General features: G+C 51.8%; 1 protein-coding gene across 1 annotated transcript in view; it reads left to right on the top strand.

Moving 5' to 3' along the window:
• The first annotated feature begins 12,288 nt into the window (after positions 1 to 12,288).
• The window catches only part of PSD2 (pleckstrin and Sec7 domain containing 2), a 71,949-nt gene continuing 58,127 nt past the window's right edge, over positions 12,289 to 26,110 (top strand). Inside the window, exon 1 of the mRNA XM_027546295.1 lies at positions 12,289 to 12,384. The gene's annotated coding sequence lies outside the window, so the exon portion shown is untranslated. The remainder of the gene's footprint in view (positions 12,385 to 26,110) is intronic.

Here is a 26,110-nt window from a genome sequence, read left to right as displayed (position 1 = left end):
AAAGCCCCTTTCTCCCCAGAGAAAATGCCAGCGTTTAGTCCCAATGTTTGAGGCGAGCTGTTCCCCTACCCCCGCTCCTGAGAAGGAGAGAAATAGATTTTCTCTCCCAGATAGTGCTGGGTCTTCACAACTCTAAATATCTCAGACCAGAGACTGTTCTGAGCAAATCACGGTATACATAATACATATTTCTGTCCTCAACTACAAACAGGCCTCTGGACCTTGAGGGCGCCAGCCTGCAAGGGTCCCTGCCTCTGTTCTCTACCCCTAACCCTCAGGTCTGGGTTCTAGTAAGCACTGGTTGGGGAGAGTGGGGGGTAGAAGCCCCTGAGCCCTTGGCGCCTTCCAGATGGTTTCCTGAGTACCTCCTTGGGCTGGGTCTGTGTTGGCACTGAGGAGATAGGTACACAGAGAGTGCCCATCCTGGTGGGGGTGGCCAGTGAGAGCACAGTCCTGCACAAGGGGCTCTGTGCTCACATGGGCCAGGCTCCTAGTGGGCCTGGGGGACACCATCTGTGCTTGGAGGGACAAATAATTTGGATTGAGAAGAATGAAGTTTACCAGATGAGGGCTGGGGGCAGGAAGCACACTTCAGAAACATGCAAAGCCTGGAGGCCTGAAAGAGTAGTGCACAGTGAATGTTTCTGGAGATGGGGAGGATGAGTGGGGTGCTGAACTGGAGAGGGCTGCTGGACTCGGGAAGGGGGGAACCTGAAGGAGGAGAGGGTGCTAGGGACCCAGGGCAGCAATGCAGCTGCAAGTCACGTACTTCAGCCTTCTCATCTGTACTATGGGTACAAGACAACCCCCCCACACCCTGCCACAGCCAGGCGGGCCTAGATGGAAGGCAAACAGAGGAGGGAAGGCGCTTGTGCTTTATAGCCCCTTCCACTCAGGGAACTAAGTCATGAGCAGAGGCTGGGGTGAGGAGGCAGGGATGCGGGACTCTGTGCACACTGTTCTCCATGCACAGGGAGACAGCTCCTGAGCCCCTCCTCCCAGATCCAGTGGCCAGGGTTTGCAGCCCCAGGTGATGTGAGCCTGTGGTTCTGGCAGTGGCTGCCGCTGGGGAAATGGGATCTTGGTTCTAGCTTTCAGCTCAGGAAAGCTCCTCTCCGCTGGGGGGCTCTGTAGGGCCTGACCTCAGGCCTGACCAGGTTCTCTTTTGCCATCTGTTGGTTCTACATCCCTTTCTTTCCCACAGAGGGTCCGTCGCCCACCCCCCACCAGCCCCCATCCCTTCCCGGGAGTCCCTGCCTGACCTGAGCTGGGTGCCCGTGTGTGTTGGGGAAGGGGGTGCCTGCGCCGCACACCGCAGATCCCAGCCGCCTTTGGACGCTGAAAAATCCAATTTTCTTCCTAATTGCCACCGCCCGCGCTCTCTCTCCCCTCACAGCCTACTTCTGCTCAGCGGCGCCCGTTCCCCGCACACTCCCCCTACTCCTGCCTCCTGCTGCCCACCCCACGGCGGACGCTGCCCCCCTTCGCGGTCACCCGTGTCGGGACGCACCATATATCATGTCCGCAGTCGGGAGGGGCTCAGGGAGAGGACAGCCCCCGCCCTGGGCTCCCTGACGAAATCGTCCTTTTCTGCGGCGGATGACAGGTTGTGGGAACAACAGCTTGAATTACGGAAAGAAGTTTCCCCACTGAGTTAATCTGCAGTGGCTGGAGGTGACCTTCTGGAGACGGCGATTAATCACGGGCCGTGGCGGGCGCCGCGCCACGCCGGGCCCTTTGGGGGAATACTAATTCCACTACAAGATAAATCATAATTTGACAATAATCATCTGCCCTAATCACTCCAATTCTTCCGTTTAATTATTTGTATACACTGTGTTTCTTCATCAAGCACCCTGTGTGCCCATGGGTGGGGAAGAGATGGCCACCTGGGCACACACCCCAGTCTGGGCCCCTCAGCCTCTGGGTGCTGTGGGTGTGCCTGGGGAGGCCTGACTTAGAACTGCTTGGCGGTACACTGGGGCTCAGAGTCTTGAGATGGCATGACTGGGGAAACTGAGAGAGGCCAGGCCTGGCCCAAGGTTCCACATCAAGCGTGGGGTGAGTCAGGCTGAAAAGACTTAAGCCTGTGATGGTCAGTCCCAGGGGGCACCCACTGCACCACTTTGCTGAAGAACTGGTCTGGAGAGCCTCCCCTCCACTGACCAGTGACCACTCCCCCAAGTCTCCTGGGTGCCCGGCCCCACTCCCCATCTGCAGGCATGCACAGGGTTGCTGGCTGCTTCCACTCTCCTCACCTGAGCCCTGGGCCTGGCTGTCCACTCAGGACGTGAGGATCAGGTTTTGTGGGCCTCTGAGCAGACATGGCCTGCCCTTGCCTACCAGGTGCTGTGTGACTGCTGGAAGATGACAAGACCTCTCCGAGCCTGTCGCCTTTACCTATAAATTGGGTGAGGCTCCCTCCCTTCCAGGGTAATAGAGACCCGGCCTGGAGCCAGATACAGGGTGCTCCCACTGCTACTTCTTGTTCTGCAGGGCCCAACTACTAGGGCGCTGCATTTTCTACCTTTACCCTCCCTCAAATCTGGCCTCTGGTGCCCCAAAGCTCAGCCCCTGGTGGGGCTGCTAGGAGAGTTCCAGAGGTTTGGCTCTTCCCCAGTCGTGTCTCCCTTGGAGGAACTGGCTAGTCTGCGCCAGTGCTGTTCCCTGAAGCGGGAATCAGAATGATGCAGGGTATTTCTTCTTCCAGGCCAGCTCCTGGCACCCCATGGTGGAGGAGGGGTGGTAAAGAAGGGGTCCAGTGGGGGTTGTTGGACCCAGCAAGTCCCCCTAGATGAGCCTTGTGTGGGAACCTTGGTGTGCCTTTGTGGCAAGTGAGAGGATGCCTTCCCTAGACAACAGCCAAACGCATTGGTGAATGCTGATGGGGCTACCGCTCTAGAGAATGATATAGAATGACCATGAAAATGATGATAACAACATGAATGTTCGTTCCCAATAATGGCCTGCCTGGGGATCTCCTGGTCCCAGGGATGACCTATGGTAGGCTGATGGTAGAAACACAGTGCCTGTCCTCAGGCTGGCCTAGGCTCAGGGAAGAGATGTGGCTCCTTTGCTCAGATCTGAGAGAGGAGAAGGAAGCTGGGGAAAATACAAACCACAGTATTACTTGCCTAGCATTTGTGGAGCTCCTGCCATGTGCTGGTCCCCCTGCTTAATACTCTGTTTTTTTAACATCTCTGAGTCCTCACGATCATGAGTGAGGTATGATGTCAGCCCATTTTATAGATGGGGAAAGTAAATCGCAAAGAGGCCCAGTCACTTGCTCAGTGTCACCAAACTTGTGAGTACGAGGTTGGGATAGGATCTCAGCCTCCACCTTTATTTCCTCCTGTCTCCCAGAAATCTTGACAAAGCCACTTCATCAGTGTTGTGGAATTTCTGGTCAGAAGATCTGGGGAAAGCTGAGTCAGTCTCTCCACCTCTCATGGCCTCAGTCTTCCCACCTATGAAAAGGGGTTTGGGGCAGTTGTGAGAATAGGGGTGTGAAAGGGCAGCTGGTCCATGTTTCTATCTTGTAAGTCCCTTATGGGGTCTGAATTCCCTCCCTTCTGCTGTAGTTTCCCTTCACTCATCTTTGGTGGACAGAGGGCTCCCTCCTTGGTCTTTGGCTAGACCTGTGCTCTTGCACTGCAGTTTCTCAGTGACCCCTGCCTAGAGGAGGAGATACATGTGGGACTGGCCATGTCTTGTAGTCTAGTGGCCTCCATCTGATGCCATTCCCTGACAGCTCTTGGAAGAGCAGCCAAGACTTGTGACCTGTAGGGCCTGATGCTGGCTCTGTGAGATGCATTTTGTTCAGGCACCCTCTCTAAACATCCTGCGGTCCTCACTCTACCCATCTGACCTTTTGGGGCCAGTATTTCCACACACCAGGAGGGGCTCTTGAGGGTGGCCATGCAGGAGTTCCCCAACTGTAAAGAACCAAGGAGCAGGGGGTCATTTTGTCTTTCTGAGCCTCAGTGTCCTTATCTGCAGACCAGAGGTAATAATAATAGGCACTTAATAATTGTTATCTATTATTAGTATAAGGATCAGACTGCATGATGAGATCACAGGAGAGTTGGCCACTTGTCACCCTCTCCTGGCCTGACCCCTGAGTTACCTATTTGGAGTGTTCAAGAGGGGAGGGCAACCTCCTGCAGACAGCACTGGAGTCAGAAACGCCAGGCTGCGGGGGTCAGGCCCTTCCCACCTGAGCTACCTCTCTTCCAGGGAGGCGGGGTGGTGGGGGCTGGTTTGGGAAGCTGGCAGGGAGGTGGTGGAGCGGTGGCAGGAGAGACACGAGCAAAGGTTGGGAGAGATGGCCTGGGGGGAGAGCGGCTGAGTCGCTGGGGAGGAAGGGAGGGAGGCCGTCGCGCTATAAATACCTCCCAGGTAACAGGACCTGTAAATGAAGGGAGGGAATTAGTCACATTCCGCGGCGCCTCGGAGAGAGGACAGGGAGCAATGACCTGAATCCATGGAAGGGAAAAAATTAGGCTAACCTTGGCAGGGGGTGGTTAGGGCTGGATACTGTGCCTTGTCGGAGAGGTGCCCCAACGGGATCTGCTGGACGGGCCACGGAGTACCAGCTGTGGAGGAGGGGTAGCTTGTCCACTCCGTGCCCCGGTGTGTGAGGGGCTCTTTTCTTCTCAAGGATTCCCTGGCTTCTCTCAGAAACTCAAACCCATTCCTCTGGGAAGTCCTTCCAGGGCTCTAGCTTTCCTCATGTCACTCTGAAACATGTTCTCACTTGCTGCCTCCTGAAGCGCTCGCTTTCCCTGAAGCCTCCACATTATCATGCATTTCGCTCTGCGGGGTCACTCCCCGGATTCAGGCAGAAAGATTCTTCAGGCAGAAAGACTCTTGCGTGGGAAGGCAAGAAGGAGGTGTCCTGCTTCCTAACTGGACCCCACTGCCAGGGGGCTGGATCCTTGTCCCTTGTGGGGTGATGACCATAGCCTGCTCCCCAGTCTTTCAGCTTCACCCCACTCTGGACCAGCCTCCCCCGCCCCACCCATGGTTGCCAGAGCAACAGTCAGTGACCCGCCCTCCCTTGCTCACACCTTCCTCCTCCTCTAGGAATGGAGTCCAGGCCCCTTGGCTTGGCATACCCAAGCCTCTCAGAGCAGCCTCCCAGCAGCTTTCTAACCACATACTCGGCCTGTGCTCTCCCTCCCACCCAGCCTGCCACTCTAAATTCACCAGGTGTTTGCTCTGGTTGTCATTTTGGCCAAGGATGCCTCCTCTTGCTCTGCCTGGTATAGATCTGCGTTTTCTCCTGGGCCTCCTAGTCTAAAATTCTCCCTGCCACCTCCACAGTTGAGTGGGGAAACACTTCTGGCAGGGGTCCTGTGGGGAAGTGGTTAGGATCCATACTATGTGGCCTTGGGTGAATAAATAAGTTCTCCTTGCCTCGGTTTCCTTATCTGTAAAAAAGGGTTCTCACAGTGCTTTCCAAGGGTCCTACAGTTTGGGTGAGATGCTGCATGAGGAGGGCTTAGCGCAGGCAGCGGGTGGCTGTTGTTGGGGTCACAGTATCGATCGCGGTGTTTCTGTGTCTGCTTCCTCTGTGGGCTGTGAGATGGGAAGGGAGGGGTGGCGGCGCTGCGTCCCCGTGTGACTCGTCGCAGCAGCCGCAGTGGCCATCTCGCGCCTGGCACTGAGACGGTCGGCAAATGTTTGCTGAATTAATGAGTAGGGGCTGCAGGGCGGGCTTGGGCTGCAGTTCCGCCTGGGCTGCTGCAGCTGGGGCGCCTGGGTACATGTGTGAGCCGTGGGAGGACGAGTGAGGGGTATCTGTGGGTGGGGGATTCGTATCCGTGTCCCAGGGGTCTGGCGGCGCCGTGGGCAGCCTGGCGCGCCCGCTCCCTGGGGTCCCCGCCGAGCGCCTGCCTGGCTGCGGGACCCCGTTGCCAGGAGCAGTCAGGATGCGGCAGCGTCTCCATGGCAACGCGGCATCTCGAGCCGCGCGCCGCCCTCCCCCGGCGCCCCGCAGTGGGCAGGAGGCCGAGCCTGGCAGCCCCTCCCGGCCCAGCAGCCAGCAAGCTGGGCCAGGAGGCCGAAGCCTGGTGGGAGGGATTGAGGAGGGGGTTCCTTATTTTTCTAGAGATGAGGGGCTGACCTGTCTTTACTTCCTTCTCCATCTGGGGGAGGTAGACAACAGGAGGGTTCTGTCCTGCGTCCATGTGCAGTATTCCCTCACCTCCCCTACTCTAGCCAGGAAATCAGGAACAGGTTCTGGTCAGAATAGGAGACACTCACGGGCCAAGGGACATCTCTGATCGAAGTCCATGCTGTGAAAATGGTACAATGATCCAGGCTCTAGAGGCTGTTTAAAGGGGGCACTGAGATACTGCTGGGGAAGTGCCATCCTGTCCAGGGTATGAGTACAAGCCCAGTGACTTCCAGTACTCACCCAGTGTCCACCAGTATCCCCAGTTCTCACCAGCAATGCACATATCCCCAGTACCCTGAAGAAACAAACTCAGTGCTTCCCACTGCGGGCTCTGGTCCCACCCAGTGTCTTTGGTACTCACCTGGTATCTTCCCAGGGTGAGTATTTCCTAGGATCCTGGCAGTAAATCCTTCCAGTATTTCCAAGTACCCACTTGACACTTCCAGTTGGTATCCATTAGCCCCCTATGTTTACTTAGTATTTTCAAATATCCATTCAGCTCCCCCTCATTGCTACCCAGTAACTATGTGGTGCCTTCCTTTCAGTTTAGTCTTGGTGCCCCTCAATATCCCCCAGGGACGACCCACTGTTCCAGGTACCTGCCTAGTGGCCCCTAGTGCCCTCCTTGTATCCAGCCAGTACCCTACAATCAGTACCTTAACAGTACTCCTATTCACCCAGTGCTAACCACCACAACCCAGTAAACTCCCACTGTGCACCACCTGCACCACTGTCTTCTTACTGCTAAATCTCCCTTTCCTCCTTATCTGCGCCCCCTCCCCACTCTATCCTCCCAGCCAAGCTCCGTCAGACTGCAGTGCTGTCGGTGGCCAGGAGGGGGCGCGCGATTGGTCAGCCAAAGACCGAAGCGCGGGGCGCGGCCCGGGTGGAGGTCGAGAGGCTGCATCCCAGGCCTTTGTCTTCCGAGCCTCAGTCCGCGCCCAGCATGGGGCTGCATTTCAGGGAATTCTTCCGGGAGTGACCGCACCCCTACCCTTATCCTCTGTTAGCTGGGTCCGCCGCCGCCGCCGTCGTGCTTATGGCTCTGGGAGGGGGCGCGTGCCCTCTGGTGGCCATGGCGCAGCACTGCTCCCTGGGCTGCTGTACGGGGACAAGGCGGTGCGTTCCTTCTCTTCATCCTTCCAATATCTTAAGTTTATTGGGTCTCTCCGGGTGCTGGCACGAGGAGGGTTGGTGGTTGGAGGGTTGGGGTTGTTGTTAATCCAGGCGCCTCTCTGGTGGCAAGGCAGAGGGACTGGAGCCTGGGATAAGGGAGAGAATTGGCTAGGGAGCTTGGGACTGGTGGTGGTGGGAGAAGTGCTGAATTGGCTAAGAAATGGATCTCTACTCAAGGATTCAGCAGTTTGGGGTTTTATCCAGGGTGCACTGTCTGCAGAAGGACTGGGGAGTGGGTGTGCTCGCGGTAGGGTGGTAGGGTGAGGCAGCTTTATTCCAGGCCTGGCAGCTCCTGCCTGGCCCTAAACCCTTAGCCATGGGATCCCCATCGACCCACCTACTTCTGAATGAAGCCATTACTGCGTCTGTCCACCTGCCAGCCCTCAGTCCCCTGCCCACCAGCCTAGACTAGTTCCCCAGTCTTTGGCAGAACCGGGGTGCCCTTTCCTTCTCCCATTTTGTGAGGTTTTCTCTCTGCTGTGTATTAGGGAAATAGATGGAGTTATAGCAGGTAGGACCCAAGTTAGATTCCTACAGTCTGTCCTTGATTTGGGTGACCTTGGTCTGTAGGACCATCTGGGATCAGATCTGTCATCTTGTAGTCTACTCTGATCTGGCATCAGGACAGCACTCAGTTAGCTACTGCTCATCTGGTGTGGGAAATGGCACCCTACTCCTGTATTTTTGCTGGGGAAATCCCATGGACAGAGGAACCTGGCAGGCTCCATGGGGTCACAAAAAGTCGGACATGACAGAGCACACATGCACACACAGGGCAGAAGAAGGAAGGATTCCCAGTGGAGGAGCTATCTAGACTGGGTGCCGAAGGATGTAAAGAGCCCCCATCAGTGTGGTTGCTAGAACCCTATAGACATGCTGGAAGGGAAGGAAGTTGGTGAGAAGCACAGTGCCAACCTCATTTTTTTTTTTTTTAAACATCTTGTATCTTCCAATGGGGGCTTCCCAGGTGGCCAGTGGTAAAGAATCCGCCTGCCAAGTAGGAGATGTGGGTTCGATTCCCTGCATCAGAAAGATTCCCTGGAGGAGGAAATGACAGTGCCCTCCAGCATTCTTGCCTGAGAAATCCCGTGGACAGAGGAGCCTGGAGGGCTACAGTCTGTGGGGTCACAAAGAGTCAGACACGCAAAGCATGCACACACACAGCCTCTGCTCAATGGATTAGTGAGTGAGTTCCCTTAGATTTATAGGTCCTTAGAGACACCTTCTCCATTTTCTTCCTCCTTGTGTGGATGGGGAGACTGAGGCACCCAGCAGGTAAGGAATTATTCCAGAATCACCAAGAATGGATGGGTGGGAGGGCGGGTCCCAAGATGGCAGAGGAACAGGATGGAGAGACCACTTTCTCCTCCACAAATCCATGGAAAGATCATCTGCATGTGGAGCAACTTCCACAGGAATGGAGGAGTGGGTGGCTGAGCAGTGAAGTGATGAAGACCACTGGTCTAGTCTGGGCTTAGGCTCAGTTTTGAGACTTTCTGAAGGTGCTTGGACAAGTCATTTCTTTCTTCCTAAGCCTCAGTTTCCTCACTTATAAAATGAAGATTTAAAATCTCTGTCTACTTCCCAGGATAGTTATAAGGATTAAATAGGATGATGATGATGTTGGGGAGATAATGATCAGAGGTGCTGTCAGCTGAGCGCTTTCTTTGAGCCCAGTGCTGTGTCAAGTGACTCAGCACGTGAGATCCTAGAGGTTGATACACTCGGTTGACAAGGCTCTGGGCCTTCCTGAAGAGGAGCTCAGTAATGAGCAACTCACAGGCAGAGTGACGAAGCCCCTTCCAGGCCTGGCGCTCTGACTTCAGGCCTCCAGGATGCGCTTCAGGGCTCCTCTGGCTGTGCTCTGGCTGGAGGCAGAGGGAGGGACAAGATGACCTTGGACTGTCCCCCGTGCAGAGCTCCCATGTTCCCTAGGCCTGGATCAGATTTCCGGCCCCCGGGGAGGGCAGAGGGGGCTAGTTGATGGAGGAAGCATGTGTCCTGGCCTGGGCAGCTGGACCTGGGGGCCTTGCCCTGAGTCCTGGGGCCTTTCCTGCAAAGGGAATATCCAAGAGCAGGAAGGAAGGAAGTGGGGAGGGGGAGGAAGGGGGGGTGGAGGGAGAGAAAGGATGGGACAGGCCACAGCTGGGAGTGAGTTTTCTCTGGGGCTGGCTGAGAAAAGACATCTGGACTCGCCTGGCTGAGAGGCCGTGGGTCTGGTCACCCTGGCTGGGGCTTGGATGTGGGTGAGGAGGTGGCGGGGCAGGGGGAGGCCAGAAAAGAGGATGAGTCCCACCCTGTGTCTCCTCATCTGTGTCACAGGAATGAGAACACCCTCTTCCTGGGCAGGATGGGGAGTAGAGCATGAAGTCTAAAATGCAGAGTGCCACAGGGGCCTGATAGGTGCGTTGTGCCTGTTTAGTCCTTCCTGCCTGGCCTGGCAGCCTGACCTGTGAGACTGCATAGACCAGACTGGGGCCTGGGAACTCAGCATTCATTCAATAACCATTATGAAGCACCTACTGTCTGAGGAGCACAGGGCCTGTGATGGTCCAGGGGAGGTGCCTCACTCAGGCCAGGAGGCAAGGGAAGGCTTCTTGGCAGAGGTGATATTCATGCCAAGACTCAAAGGATGAGTGTGAGTTTGCCAGAAGAAGGATACTAGGTGGAGGGAAAGAAGAGCAGGTCCTGAGCCCAGGGTTCAGGGCGAGCAGTGCTATGGCGGCAGCAGAATGCGTGGCCAGGAGCAGAGGGAGGAGGGGAGGTGGGGCCCTGGGGCTCAGCAGTAGCACTGTGGATTTTATCCTGAGGGCACTGGGGAGCCACAGAAGGTTATAGGCAAGGGTGGCACAGTCAGAGTGGAGTAAGGCCCAGTGGAGGGCACTCGGCGCCCATCCCTGTGCCCTCATCTCTCACAGGCCCTCAGAGCAACCAGGCTGGAGCCTCAGATCCCCTGAGTAACTCCTCAGGTTTTCCCACCCCATGTCTTTGTCAGGGCTTCTTCCCCACCTGGAAATTATTTCCCTGGAGAAGCTGACACCCTCCCCTGACCATGAAGATGCAGCACAGGGAGGCAGAGCAGCCCTCAGTCCCATTTCCTTTCCAGGCCTCCTTATCAGTAAGCCAACAGGAGAGAGGGTTGGTAGAATGTGTGCCAACTGAGCGAAAGAAAGACAGTTGACTTAGTTTGTGCAGTGTTCCTGCCCCTCAGGTAAGAATAAAATACACGTGCATGCACAAGCTACAAAATGCAAACTGTGTGATTCTACACCTGAGTGAAATGTCCTTATATTTGCATTTAAAACTGGCCTTGCACAAGGTAAAGGTGAATGGTAAAAGTCATGCTAGTCATTAACATTTTTAATTTTTCTTTACTTAGAATGACATTAAATAGCCAAAAAAAATGATCATAACAAGTTGAGAGACCACACAGGAAAGGAAAAAGCTTTATGTATATTAATATTAGGCACTTTCTGCTTCCTTTTTGGACAAGGAAGGGGCTCTACATTTCCATTTTTTGATGGGTCCTGCTCTGGGTGAAAGACCCCCTCCATGTCTGCTTTAGGGCAAGAGCTATGAGGTGGGGCCCCGGGGCTGCCTCAGCCCTGGGCAGTCCTTCTGTGGTGCAGTCAGTGTGGTGAGTGAGGCTGTTAATTCCCTGAACCCAGGGGTGCAGGCAGGAGATGGAACCGCCTCCTTTTCCATCACGTCCCTCCCAGCTAGGGAAGACTTAGCTCTTCCTGGGGGTCCTGCTGTCTCCCTGTCAAGGGTTTGAGGCCGGGCATCGGAGGAGGCCAGCCCCCTCAGGCCTGAAGATGATGCTGTCCTTGGCCTGGGAGGACCTCTTCACTGATTATCATGCTACCATCCAGTCTGCAAGCCCCAGAGGACTCCTGGCTCCTTCCCCCTAAGACAGGGCTCCCCAAGGTCAGGACTTGCAGAGGGACCTTCGAAGCAGGCTGTTGTGAAGCTGTAGGGGCTTCTGTCTCCCCTCTCCCAGTGCCACCCCAACTGGGTGAACAAGAGAGGTGGGTTCTTTCTCCTTGGCTTGCTTTTGAGGGGCAGTGAGTGAACTCCGGGTGTTGGTGATGGACAGGGAGGCCTGGTGTGCTGCAATTCATGGGGTCGCAAAGAGTCGGACACTATGGAGCGACTGAACTGAACTGAACTGAAGGGAGGAGGAGAAGCCCTGTGGCAGGGATCAGCCAGCAACCTGGCTCCTACAGAGGCAGTGGGGGGTGGGAGTGCAGCGGGGTGGGGAGGAAGGAGCCTCCCCAGACTGGGCCTCTGAGAGCAGGTTGTCTGGGGTACTTAAGACTCCCTTGCCACTGTTTGCCTCCTGTTATAGTCTCACCAACTCACCCAAGCTCTCTGACCCTACTTCCTCCTTGATATCTCAGGATAATGACTGCACTTGCCCCCAAAGACTGCTGTGAACATTCTCTGAGCTAACACACAAAGAGCATTTAGTGTGGAGCTTGGCACTTAGAAGCCAGCACTCACAGAAGCTCATGTGTTGTGGAAAAGGAGGTTGGTGACTTGGTGAGACCTCCCTCCTCTGCCTCCAAGAATGCCCTCCATCCCCTTTCCCTCCTGGGTCCGCCTCCTTTCCCCTTTCCCCTGCCTCCCCTCCTCCTCTCCCTGCTGTTCCTCTAGCATACCAGGCTCACCTCAGGGCCTTTGCACTTGCCGCTCCCTCTCTCTGCAGCTCTGGTCTCTCAAATGCTTGGAGACTGACTCTCATTTCTTGGGTCCCACATAAATGTCCCCTCCTCCGGATGGTATGCCTGGCTGTGCTAGCTACTGTCTTCCTGGTGAAGCTGCTCTTACATTTCACTTGATAGGTGATAATTTTGTTTACTTGGTTATTCAGCGTCTTTCTTTCTCCCTCTGCCAGGCGCTGAGCCTCAGGTAGGTGGGCGCCTCGTGTCACACGTTCCCCAAGCCCTCAGTGACTGGCAGCACGTAACAGATGCACTACCAAGACAGAGCCCTGCTTTCCTGGAGCTCATAATTCAGTGAGTAAGGTAGGATTAAACAAGCAAATGTTTCAATACATATTTTTATTTATTATTTTTCATAGTGGTAAAATATATATAAATATATATAAAATGTTTGTAACCATTTTTAAGTATACAGTTCAGTGACATTGAGTCTTTTCACATTGTTGTGTAACCATCACCACCATCTATCTCCAGAACTCTTTTCATTCTTCAAAACTGAACCTCTGTATCCATTAAACAGCTCCCCATTCCTTGCACCCTCTCCAGCCCTGGCAACCACCATTTTCCTTTTTATCCCCAAGAATTTGCCTACGCTATGTAGCTCAAATAAGTGGAATCATGCACTCTTTGTCTTCTTGTGACTGGGTTAGTTTGCTTAGCATAATGTCCTCAAGATTCATCCATTTTGTAGCGTATATCAGAATTCCGTCCATTTTTATGGCTGAATAATACTCCACTGTATGTATATATTGCCCTTTGTTTATCCATTCTTGTGTCGATGAACACTTGGGTTGCTTCCACCGCTTGGCCGTTGTAAATAATGGTTCTGTGAATGTGGGTGTACACATATCTTCCTAAGACCCTGCTTTTGATTCTTTTGTGTATATACTCAGAGGTGGAATGATAGGATCATATGTTACTTCTAATTTTTTGAGGAATCATCATATTATTTATTACCTCGGTGGCTGCACCCTTTTCCATTCCCGTTAACAGTGCAAAAGGGTTCCAAATTTCTCCACATCTTCACCAACACTTGTTATATTCTGCTTAATTTTTTTAGTAGTCATCCTAATGAGTGTGAGGTGGTATCTCACTGTGGCTTTGATTTGCATTTCTCTAATGATTGGGGTACACATTTTGAAAGAATGTTTGGAGAGAATGGAGGGTAGGGAGCCTTTTAGCTTTGGTGGTCTGGATGAAGGTGGTATTTCAATTGAGGCAGAAGGGAAGGAGGCAGCCAATGGAGGATCTGGGGGAAAAATATTTTGGGGAGAGAAAATAGTAAGTGAATGGGCTTGATGTGTGACTGAGTGCTGTATGTTTTTGCTGGAGAAATAGTGAGTAATGGGCAGGCGGGTGGAGGTGGGAGATGTGGTCTGAAGGGTAGACTAGGTTACCCAGGACTTTAGGCCAGGGAAAGGAGTTTGTATTTGCAATTTACAGCAAGCACTGGTTTCCTTAGAGTGTGGGCAAGAGGGGGGCCAAGGGGAAACACAGGGAACAGAGGGATGGATGGATGAAAAAGGGGGCTAATTGGGGGGTGATGTCATTGTATGTGAGTGGGACAGTGTGTGCACACAGGGCTGGTGTGTGCCTGTGTGTGTATGCATGTGGCAGCCTGAGCCATGTGGGTGTTTATGTCCACGTGTGTGTATATTTGTGTGTGTGTGTGTGTGTGTCTGTGTACATCTCCAGAGGCCCTGAATCATTACTGATCTTTCTCAAGAAGGTGCTATGTTCCCCTACCTCCTGCCCACAATGACCGCCCCAGTCAGCAGGGTGCAGTGTTGCTTCCTGGGCTCCTCCCACCGGCCTGGAACCAGCAAGAAGGATCCAGAGCCATAGCTAGGGGTCGAGACTGACCTCTGTGCATGATGATTAGGCTTTGAAGGTTGGGAGACAAGAGGCTTGTCTGCCTGAGACCAGCAAGGCGGCTAGAGACCCCCGGCCGTACACTGGGTTAGCCGGGCAGGCTGCTGCAGTACCGAGAATGGCCACACGAGGGAAGCCGAGGACGCGGAGCGGAGGCGAGGAGGCGACGGGAGTGAGGGGTGGCCCTGGAACTGTGTGTGCTGAGGGTACAGAGACGCGCTCAGGGCTGGGGAGAACCTCCGTGGGGCTCTGTGGCTTGTTTCTGCTTCCAAGTGACTGTGTGAGTAATTAAAGGCAGCCATGAGCTCCTCGCCATGCCAGTGGCTTTCATTTCATCCTCAGCAACAAACTCTCAGGCCCAGAGAAGTGGAGCCACTTGCCCAAGGTCACTCAGACCAGGCCGGCCTGACCTCACAGCCAGTGCTCTAACCACTGCATACCCTGCATACGTTCATCTGCACATGAGTGCTGGTTTGTTGGTATCTCTTGGCCTTACCTGACCCCAACATTCCCTGTCTCAGTGAGCACGCTCCCTCTTGGTCAGGGCCTGGACAGCCTGGGGAGGGAGACTTGGACTTGAGGCTCCTCCTAGAGGCATCTGGGGAGGAGGGGTTCAGGGGCTCTGGGATGAGCTCAGGTGTATGCCCCCATTACCATGGGAAAAACAACTTATAATAACATCAGTTCCCTTTCTGACCTTTTCCTTGGCTGAGGGCTGGGGGAGCAGTGGGGATGGGAGGCGGTAATGAGAGGCTGAGCCCCTAGCCTGCCTCTGAAGCCCCTGCCCCCTTGGTTGAATCTCACCCAAGCATCAGGCCCAAGTCCCAAGGGCTGTAGGCTGGCAAACAACCAGGGTCTTCAAGAAAACCCGCCAGTGACCTCTCCCTGCATCTAAGTGTGTGACTGAAACCGTTTGGCCATCCTTGGAGAAAAAAATATGGATGGTTTTAACTGAGACCATTGAACAGAGGGGCAGACTGAGGCCCAGAGAAAAACAGGGAGTCATTGAGGGTCATGCAGTAATGCAGCAGCTGAGGCCCTGTGTGTTTTTATCTGGAAAGGGCTAGAGGACCCTAGACAGGGGAATCAGTAAGATATATACCCTCAAAGTCGAGATTGAGGGGCCAGAATGACAGTGATCTGGCCTTCTCCTCCAGAAAGTCCTCCCTGACCATCTCCTCTGCTACCAGTGTTAGAAATGGCCTCAGAGCTCTCCTGACGCTTTGTTTGGACAGGGAAGCTAAAAATGCCCTCTGAGTTACTTTAAGGGATCTCAGATTCCCTTAGTCCATTCTCTTAGTCAGCCTAGAAATCTCTCTAACTCTCCTGACAGGTGCCCATCTTGCTTGCACACCTCATGTGACAGGAAGCTCACTGCCTTAATAGGCAGCCTGTCCTATTGTAGGATAGCTCCTTCTACTGAATCCAAACTGGCCTTATTGTGCTGTCTCCTGGTTGGAACTAGCTCACCCTGTGGAGCATGGAACAGGTGCCCAACTGGCAGCAGAGAGTTCTGTGTCCTCCCACCCTAAGCCAGCCTTCTCTCCAGCTTAGGTGGTCCCGCCTCCCCATAAAAACCTTTCCAGCCCTTCATCTTCTGAGCAGATCTCCACTGGGTTACTCTGGGTGGGAGTGGCTCCTTCTGTGGTGACTACTTCTTTCTCAGTTCACAAGAAAATATGTGTTTGTTGTAGGGAAATTAGAAAATACACAAAAAGAAAAACACCCTCAATCCTGTCACCCAGAGACAACCCCTTTTAGCTCCTTAGGAATTTCCTTCTGGACTGATGCCAGTCCATGTTCATGAAGTTGGAGGTCAAAGCTGGTGGTAGGAGGCCTTTTAGGGCAGAAACACAGGTTTGTTCAACTTAACACCTTGATGGGTCATTTGATTGTGAAGACAGTTCTGCTCTGGAAGATTGAGGGAAGGAACAAAGAGAAGGAAAAGATCCTGATAATAAAGAAAGAAGAATTTCCAGTTTCCAGGGGCCATGCTTGAGACGTAGGAGAGTGTTTCTGGAGCTCTGTCCCCAACCACCATTTGCTCCATCACCTTACTCCTCCCCGAGCCTGGGGCGGGCAGCATGGGAGCGGGGAAAACTGGGGTTCCACTGGCAGTAGCCCCCTTTAAAGTGGGGGAGGGAATGAAGGCTGCAATCGTGCACCCCTGGGGAAAGCCTCCCATAAAATCCAGTGAACACTCCCTTTGCCCAAGTCAGGTTGTGAGTCCAGCAGATGGCGCTGGAGTGTGACGGAATTAGGGAGTTCCCAAGCGGAGAAGGCAATGGCACCCCACTCCAGTGCTCTTGCCTGGAAAATCCCATGGACAGAGGAGCCTGATGGGCTGCAGTCCATGTGGTCTCTAGGAGTCAAACACGACTGAGCAACTTCCCTTTCACTTTTCACTTTCATGCATTGGAGAAGGAGATGGCAACCCACTCCAGTGTTCTTGCCTGGAGAATCCCAGGGACGGGGGAGCCTGGTGGGCTGCAGTCTATGGAGTCGCACAGAGTCGGACACAACTGAAGCAGCTTAGCAGCAGCAGCAAGTGGTAGGGCAGGGGAGAGAGGACCGTGCTTGCAGGAGGCAAGACGCAGATGGAAATGGAGAATTTCCTGGAAATAGGGAAACGGAACCAGCTGTGATGAGAAATTAAAACTCCCCAAGGACTCCAGGGCGGAGAAGACAATGGCACCCCACTCCAGTACTGTTGCCTGGAAAATCCCATGGGCAGAGGAGCCTGGTAGGCTGCAGTCCATGGGGTTGCAAAGAGTTGGACACAACTGAGCGACTTCACTTTCACTTTTCACTTTCATGCACTGGAGAAGGAAATGGAAACCCACTGCAGTGTTCTTGCCTGGAGAATCCCAGGGACGGGGGAGCCTGGTAGGCTGCTGTCTATGGGGTTGCACAGAGTCAGACACGACAGAAGCAACTTAGCAGCAGCAGCAGCAAGGACTCCAGGGATTGGGATGACGTGTGGAGTATACTGTGTCATGGGCTGGAACCTTAGTGAGGGGAAGGGTAACCCCAGAGAACTGCTTTTCCTTCTCAACTAGTATATACATAGAGAGCATGCCTTCCCACTTCACCAAATGTTTGTGATGCCCCATTTTCATTGCTGCACAATACTCCAGTGCTTAAAGATGCCATGATTTCTCTAACCCCTGCCCTGTTTTAGGATATTTAGGACTTTTTGCCATCATAATTAACGTTGCAGTGAACAATCTTGTAGCTACATCTTTGTCCCCGTCCATCTTTATTTTTTTAAGATAAATTCCTATCAGTGGAACTACAGGTTGAAGAGCAGGAACGTCTTTAAGGCTTTTGATGCCACTGCTGCTGCTCTTTAGTCACTAAGTCGTGTCCAAGTCTTTGGGGCACCACGGACTGTGGCCCGCCAGGCCCTTCTGTCCGTGCGATTTCCCAGACAAGAATACTGGAGTGGGTTGCCATTTCCCTTTCCAGGGGATCTTCCCAACCCAGGGATCGAACCTGAGTCTCCTGCACTGCAAGTGGATGCTTTACCACTGAGCCACCTGAGAAACATTTTGATGCATGTTGACAAATTGGTTTCCAGAAGGTGGCAGCACTTTTGGCTCCTAGTGGGTAACAGCCTTGTGAATGTGTCCATTTCTCTAGACTTTGACCATCAGTTATCTTTTACCCCCAAATTTTATTATTCAGATTTTAAACATACAGAATAGTTGAAAACTTTTTTACAGCAGACACCCGTGTGGCCACCACTCAGACTTGACAATGGGCAGTAGACTGTATTTGGTCTCATCATCTATGCCTCTCTCCTCCCTCCATCAGTTCATTTGCATTTTGGGGGCGTATTTCAAAGTAAGTTGCAGGTACCAGTACATTTCACCCTCCAACCTTCAACATGCATGTCACTAATAGAGTTCAATATTTGTGTATGGTTCTATGCTTCTTTGAGATGAAACACAGATATATTATTGGTTGAGTTTTGACAAATGCATAGACTTATATGCCCTGATTCCTCCAAGATATAGAATATTCCCATCCCTCCAGAAAGTTTCCTAGCCTAGTTCTGCCCATTCTGGACCTTCTTAACAATGGAATCATATGGCTTATTTAATTCACCATGTTGTGGAGATTTGTCCATGTTATGGCATCTAGCAATAGTTTGTTCTTTTTGTTGCTGAGTAGAATTCCACTGTGGGTATATAGCAATTGGTTAATCCATTTGCCTCTTGATGGACATCTGGGCTGTTTCCAGTTTGAGGCCATTATAAATAAAGCTGCTATTCTTTGCCCAGAATGAAGCAGGGCAAAGGCTAACAGAGTTTTGCCAAGAGAACACACTGGCCATAGCAAAGTTGTTGAACCCACTTTCAACAACACAAGAGAAGACTACACATGGACATCACCAGATTGTCAATGTCGAAATCAGATTGATTATATTCTTTGCAGCCAAAGATGGAGAAGCTCTATACAGTCAGCAAAAGTAAGACTGGGAGCTGACTGTGGCTCAGATCATGAACTCCTTATTGCCAAATTCAGACTTAAATTGAAGAAAGTAGGGGAAATTGTTAGACCATTCAGATATGACCTAAATCAAATCCCTTACGACTATACAGTGGAAGTAACACACAGATTCAAGGGACTAGATCTGATAGAGTGCCTGAAGAACTATGGACAGAGGTTCATGACATTGTATAGGAGTCAGTGATCAAGACCATCCCCAGGAGAAAGAAATGCAAAAAGGCAAAATGGTTGTCTGAGGTGGCCTTACAAACATCTGTGAAAAGAAGAGAAGTGAAAGGCAAAGGAGAAAAGGAAAGATATACTCATTTGAATGCAGAGTTCCAAAGAATAGCAAGGGGAGATAAGAAAGCCTTCCTCAGTGACCAATGCAAGGAAACAGAGGAAAACAATAGAAGGGGAAAGATGAGAGTCCTTTTCAAGAAAATTAGAGATACCAAGGGAACTTTTCATGAAAAGATGGGCATAATAAAGGACAGAAATGGCATGGACCTAATAGAAGCAGAAGACATTAAGAAGAGGTGGCAAGAATACACAGAAGAACTATACAAAAAAGATCTTCATGACCCAGATAAGCACGATGGTGTGATCATTCACCTAGAGCCAGACATCCTGGAATGTGAAGTCAAGTGGGTCTTAGGAAGCATCACTGCAAACAAAGCTGGTGGAGGTGATGGAATTTTGGTTGAGCTATTTCAAATCCCACAAGATGATGCTGTGAAAGTGCTGCACTCAGTATGCCAGCAAATTTGGAAAACTCAGCAGTGGCCCCAGGACTGGAAAAGGTCAGTTTTCATTCCAATCCCAAAGAAAGGGAATGCCAAACAATGCTCAAACTGTCGCACAATTGCACTCATCTCACACACTGGCAAAGTAATGCTCAAAATTCTCCAAGCCAGGGTTCAACGGTATGTGAACCATGAACTTTCAGATGTTCAAGCTGGATTTAGAAAAGGCAGAGGAGCCAGAGATCAAATTGCCAACATCCATTGGCTCATCGAAAAAGCAAGAGAGTTCCAGAAAAACATCTGCTTTATTGACTATGCCAAAGCCTTTGTGTGGATCACAACAAACTGGAAAATTCTTCAAGAGATGGGAATACCAGATCACCTGACCTGCCTCCTGAGAAATCTGTATGCAGGTCAAGAAGCAACACTTAGAACTGGACACGGAACAACAGACTGGTTCCAAATTGGGAAAGGAGCACATCAAGGCTGTATATTGTCACCCTGCTTATTTAACTTATATGCAGAGTACATCATGAGAAATACTGAATTGGATGAAGCACAGGCTAGAATCAAGACTACCAGGAGAAATATCAATAACCTCAGATATGCAGATGAAACCACCCTTATGTCAGAAAGCAAAGAAGAACTGGAGAGCCTCTTGATCAAAGTGAGAGAGGAGAGTGAAAAAGTTGGCTTAAAACTCAACATTCAGAAAACTAAGATTGTGGCATCTGGTCCCATCACTTCATGGCAAATATTTGGGGAAACAGCGAGAGACTATTTTTTTTGGCTCCAAAATCACTGCAGATGGTGACTTGCAGCCATGAAATTAAAAGACACTTGCTCCTTGGAAGAAAAGTTATGACCAACCTAGACAGCATATTAAAAAACAGAGACATTATTTTGCCCACAAAGGTCTGTCTAGTCAAAGCTATGGTTTTTCCAGTAGTCATGTATGGATGTGAGAATTGGATTATAAAGAAAGCTGTGTGCCAAGGAATTGATGCTTTTGAACTGTGGTGTTGGAGAAGACTCTTAAGAGTCCCTTGGACAGCAAGGAGATCCAACCAGTCCATCCTAAAGGAAATCAGTCCTGACTATTCATTGGAAGGACTGATGCTGAAGCTGAAGCTCCAATATTTTGGCCACCTGATGTGAAGAACTGACTCATTGGAAAAGACCCTGATGCTGGGAAAGATTGAAGGCAGGAGGAGAAGGGGACGACAGAGGATGAGATGGCTGGATGGCATCACCGATTCAATGGACATGAGTTTGAGTAAACTCCAGGAGCTGGTGATGGACAGGGAGGCCTGGCATGCTGCAGTCCATGGGGTCGCAAAGAGTCGGACACGACTGAGTGACTCAACTGAACTGACTCTTGTATAAGTCTTTGTGTGAACATATGTTTTCATTTTTCTTGAGTACCTAGGAGTGGAATTGCTGGGTCATAGGGTAGGTGTGTATTTAGTTTTATAAGAAACCACGCAACCTTTTTACAAAGTGGTTATACCATTTTACACTCCATCCAACAAAGAATGATCTTCACCACTGAGTTCGATGCTTCAAACACAATGGGCTTGTTACCTCCTTGGTTTTGGATGCTATACCTCAGTGAATTCCACTGAAGGTCATAAGGACAGGCTTGGCTGCCGTTGCCCGGGCAATCAGCTGGACACTTGGGGCTGTTTCTCATGGACAGGTGAATGGATGGGTGCCCAGCTAGGTCTTCCTGACCTTGAACTTGTACAATTGCTTTGTTGGAATTTGAACGTTGGCTTTTCCATTTGTCCTCATTAAATTTCATTTTGTTGGTTTTCACTTAACCGTCCAGCTAGTCCTGATAAGGATGACGGTGGCAAACTCACACACACAATGTGCCAAAAAAAAGTGAAAAGTGGGGGTCATTCAGTCATGCTTGACTCTTTGTGACCCTATGGACTGTAGCATGTCAGCCTCCTCTGTCCATGGAATTCTCCAGGCAAGGATACTGGAGTGGGTAGCCATTCCCTTGTCTAGGGAGTCTCTCTGACCCAGGGATGGAGTCCATGTCTCCTGCTTTGCAGGCAGATTCTTTACCATTTGAACCAGCAGGAAAGCCCCCACCACATGCCAGATGCTGAGCTAACTCATTCAGGCCTGCAAACAATCCTACTGAAGAGCTGCTGTTATCCTCATTTTGTTGTTGTAGTTTTAGTTGCTAAGTTATGTCTGACTCTTTCGACCCCATGGACTGTAGCCTGCCAGGTTCCTTTGTCCATGGGATTTCCCAGGCAAAATTACTGGAATAGGTTACCATTTCTTTCTCCAGGGGATCTTCCTGACCCAGGGATTGAACCTGTGTCTCCTGCACTGCAGGAAGATTCTTTACTGGTGAGCTACCAGGGAAGCCCTATTCCCATTTTAGGCATCATGACATTGAAGCACAGGTTAAGTAACTTGTCCAAGATGACCCAGTCATAAATGCGGGGAACAGAACCACGTAGTTTGGATCCAGACATTGTGGTCTTAACCAGTCACTTTTTTGCCTCTTTTTGGCTTCAGATATCATTTCCCCCCATCTTCCACTTTCTCTTAGCACACTAATCATGCTTCTAGGTCTTCCAGATTATTGGTTAAAGAGCAAAATCAGGGAGTTCCCTGTTGGTCCAGTGTTGGTTAGGATTCTGTGCTTTCACTGCTGAGGGGCTGAGTTCGCTCTCTGGTTAGGAAACGGAGATCCCACAACCCATACAATGTGCCCAAAAAAGAAAAAAGCAAAGCCCCAAATTCTATGGACGAGATAAACCCAGGGCCCTGGACAGACCTCAGCAGCAGGCTCTAGGTCTCCTCTGCTACGCTGTGTTTCCCTTCATCTGTTGGGTTCTCAAGCTGTCTCCACCTTTCGGCTCTTATGAATAATGCTGCTGTCAAGCTTGTTAATTCTTATTTCATAATACCTTTCTCATCAGGTTCCCCTCAAGCATCCTCACTACGATGGCTCCCATCAAGGTCCTTAGTTAGGGACATCTGTTTTGCTAAATCCAGTGGTCTTTCCCATCTCATGTGATCCATCAGGAGCACCTGGCTTGGTCCATCTCCTCCTTCCTTGATACGGTTTCTTCATTTGGTGATGGGATCCCACATTCTCCTGCTTTTCCTCTGCCTCTTGGGGTGTTCCTTCCCCCTCTCTTTTGGTGCTCTCCTTTCCCCCATCCACCTCTGTGTATGGGAAGCCCTCTGACATGCCCCACCCGACTCCTTGGCGGCCTTCATGACTTTTCCCGAATGCCTGTCTCTAGCCCGGACCTTTCTGACGTATCTGCCTGTCTATCTGACATCTCCACTTGGGTGGCCAACTGATGCTGCAACTCTCACCTGTCCTCCTCAAACCTTTACTTCCCCACCTTAGTTTCCGGCGACTCGATCCTTCCTGTCGTTCAGATCCTCACATTTTGTTCACTCTTGATTCCTTTTTCCTCTGATGCCCCACACCCAATCCCTCAACTCATCTTATTGGCTTTAACTTCAAAATATATCCAGAGTCTGCCCACTTTTTACCAGCTCCACTGCTATCACTCTGGTCTGGGTTCCCACCAACTCTACTGTGGAATTCTGCAGTGGCCTCACTGGTCTCCAGGCTCAGCCCTGATCCCTCCTATCTATCTCCAACATAGTGGCCAGAGGGGTCCTTTAAACATATACATCAAATCAGGTTAGTTCTTTGTCCTAAATTTTGGGCGGCTTCCTATGTCACTCAGGTTCAAAGTCCTTACAGTGGCCTCCAAGGCCCGGTGTCCCCTGGCCCCTTCTCTGCCTCATCTCCACTCTCCCCTTGCTGCCTTTGCTCCTAGCTGTTCCAGAAGCATGCCCAGCACTCTAACCTCAGGGCCTTTGCACTGGCTCTTCTTGTTCCTTGGGACTCTCCTCCCCTAGATAGCTACATGACAAATTCTTTTTACCTCTTTCTTGTTTGTGCTCGAATTCACCTTCTCAGGGTGTCTAACAGCAGTTCTCCATTTAAAGTTTCAACACCCCTCACCCTGTCCACCCTCCTGACTCCTCCTGCGGTGCCCTATTTCTCCTGTAGTTCTCATCATTGTCTATACCATTATAAATTTCACTTATTTGTTGTGTCCATTGTCTCCCCCACATTAGCAGTGCTTTTAGGGGGCAAGGGTTTCCTCCTCTTTTGTTTACTGATATCATTTGCCAGAAGTGAATATGTAATGCCCCAACAACAGTTTGTTGAATGAAGGAAGGAAGAAAGAAAGTAGGATAATTTAGGAAGGGGTCTGCAATTTAAAAATGAGTTGGAGTCAAGAAAAGGTGGGCTTTCGCCAGGGCCAGGTGTTGTGGACATCAGGGCTGTTTGCTGTGTAGCAGCAGGGATCCTGTGACTCCTAACCCCTGTTACCCTTTGGAACCTTCCCCTTCCCACCATCAGTCCCTAGAGACTGCCTGGGGCTGATCCCACTCCTCACTCCAAGGCAGGCAGTGGCTCCTTAGGCTACAGTGACTAGCTCAGGGCTGGGCATATTTTGTTGGCCAGGGCAATGAGACTGAACCCTAAGACTTTTGCTTACATTCTTGGCATTGGGCAGGCTTCTTCCCTCAAAGCTAGATGGGTGCTCAGAGCTGCCTGAGCCACACTGGGCTGCAGATGTGGAAAAAGGTCACTGTTAGGGCCTGGATTTGATACTTGCTGCAGCTGGATCTACACCTGGACTTTTCATTTGAGCCCCATTTCACTGAGGCCAGTTTCTGTCACTTGCAGCCACTGACACTGTGCCTGCCTGAGCTCCTGAACTAGGAGGTGAGGAAGGGGCTGGGTAGGGTCAGCAGGGGTCCATCCCAGATGAGAAGGGTTTAGCGCATGGAGGGCACCCAATGATCAGTGCTGAAAAGGGGGAAATGGGAACAGATTTGCCTTGATCCAGCCAGAGAGGAGCTCTCAAACTGTCAGGAGAGAAGGACATGGGCACTCATGAGGTGAGAAAGACTGAGGAATCCCTTCACACAAGCTGCAAGCTAAGCTGAGATGGATTGCACCTAAGGTTGGGGAGGGAAGTGGGAAGCGGGATGTCTTCCCTAATAGAGCTCATTCCAGAGCTGCCAGTTCCCCATCACCTCCAGTGCAGGAGGAAGAACCCAATTAAAATACACCAGGGACAAAGTGCGTACCAGGGGGTGGAGTGTGGGCTCTTTTCCATTAGAGGTATATTTTGCCCTGCTGCTGCTGCTGCTGCTGCTGCTAAGTCGCTTCAGTCGTGTCCGTCTCTGTGCGACCCCATAGACGGCAGCCCACCAGGCTCCCCCATCCCTGGGATTCTCCAGGCAAGAACACTGGAGTGGGTCGCCATTTCCTTCTCCAATGCATGAAAGTGAAAGTGAAGTCGCTCAGTTGTGTCCGATTCTTCAGGACCCCATGGACTGCAGCCTACCAGGCTCCTCCGTCCATGGGATTTTCCTAGGTCACTTATTTTTCCTAGCTTCAGTGCCTTTCTGGGTAAAATGGGCTGAATCATGTCCACCTCATAGGGTTTCCGTGTGGGTGAAATGAGATAATGTGTGAAATGAGATAATGCGAAGAACTTAGCATGAACCTGGCTCACATAACAGTCTTAATAAAAGTCATCTGCTGTAATTGTTATCCGAGGTCTCAGCCCATGGTTGTGCATGGTGGTGCAGGCGCAATCCTTATAAGCACCAGCAGATGGCGCCCCGACCTCAAAAGAACCCATTCCTGAACTGTTTTCTGAAGGGCTGCGAGAGGGGATGGGCGGGGCGGCCTCTCGTTTCTCAACCAGTTAGACTCCTGCCTTCCCGAGTGCGCTGGGGAGAAGTGACTGGCACGCCCCTCAGTTCCAAGAAAGAGGGGCCTGGATCACCATAGGATAATCAGTAGAGCCTCAGTTTTCCATCTGTATTGCGGAAGAGCATGGATTTCGGAGACGGCCTGAACCAAGTTAAGGAAATACTTAGGTTGGTGCAGGTAAAGGACTTTCAGAATGAGCAAGCATCCCAGGACCGAGGTTGGTTACAGAGGTCCTGCGACTGGACCTTGGGGGCGCAGCTGAGCCTGGTGCTGAGGCAGAGCGATGGCCCATATGACCTCTATTCGCTTCCTTTCTGGATGAGTGAGAGAGAGAGGAAACCGGCTGCCCGGCACGGAGGACCCAGAACGGTGCGTGGCCCTATGACGCGAGACGCTCTGGTAATTCTGAGTCGGGCCAGCAGAGGGAGACCGAGACCCCTTGTGGACCCCGCTCTGCTCCCCTTCTAGCCCGGAGCTCGCCCTCCCTGGACCATCCCGGTTGGCCGTGCCTCCCCGGGCAGGAGTTGACATGTCCCTTTGCTTTGAAAAAGCCTTTTCCTCTTCTTTCTGGCTGGGCTTCCTGGGGCAACGTGTGGGGTGAGGGGAAGGGTCAGATTCAACCCTAACTCTGAGTCCCAGCTGAGCCCCATCCCCTGGACCTCAGTGACTTGGATGGGATCTACTGGCCATTCTCATCCTAGCAGCCCCCACTTCCTGAGATGGGGTGTTGTGAGCTCCCCAGAGGGTAAGGATTTGGGGGAGCAGGAGATCCTTTTCCTAAGCCCCCATTAATCCAGGCCTGGATGGCCAGCTGGACCTCCGGAAGCAGGGGGCGCACCCCATCCCACCCTGGCCAGTTCCCGGCATTCTCCTTGGACTGGCTCCCAGAGGCCCACAATGGCCCTCAGACAAAGTTCTGGGCCGGGCTTTGCCTGTGCCCGGGGCCTGGGGCCGGCTGTCTCTAGGCACTGAGAGTCCCTGGCACTCCTTGTGGGGCTTTGTCCACCGGCCCTGGACCAGTACTGGCAGGGCCACATGTGCTGGGGGAGGGAGGGGGCCAGGCAGCTCTCAGAGCCTGAGTGGCCTCCCTTCCCTCCTGCACGTGGCCTTGCTGTCCTCCAGG

This window comes from Bos indicus x Bos taurus, chromosome 7, assembly GCF_003369695.1.
Source record: "Bos indicus x Bos taurus breed Angus x Brahman F1 hybrid chromosome 7, Bos_hybrid_MaternalHap_v2.0, whole genome shotgun sequence".
NCBI lineage: Eukaryota > Metazoa > Chordata > Mammalia > Artiodactyla > Bovidae > Bos > Bos indicus x Bos taurus.
This window is presented reverse-complemented; position numbering and strand designations above follow the sequence as displayed.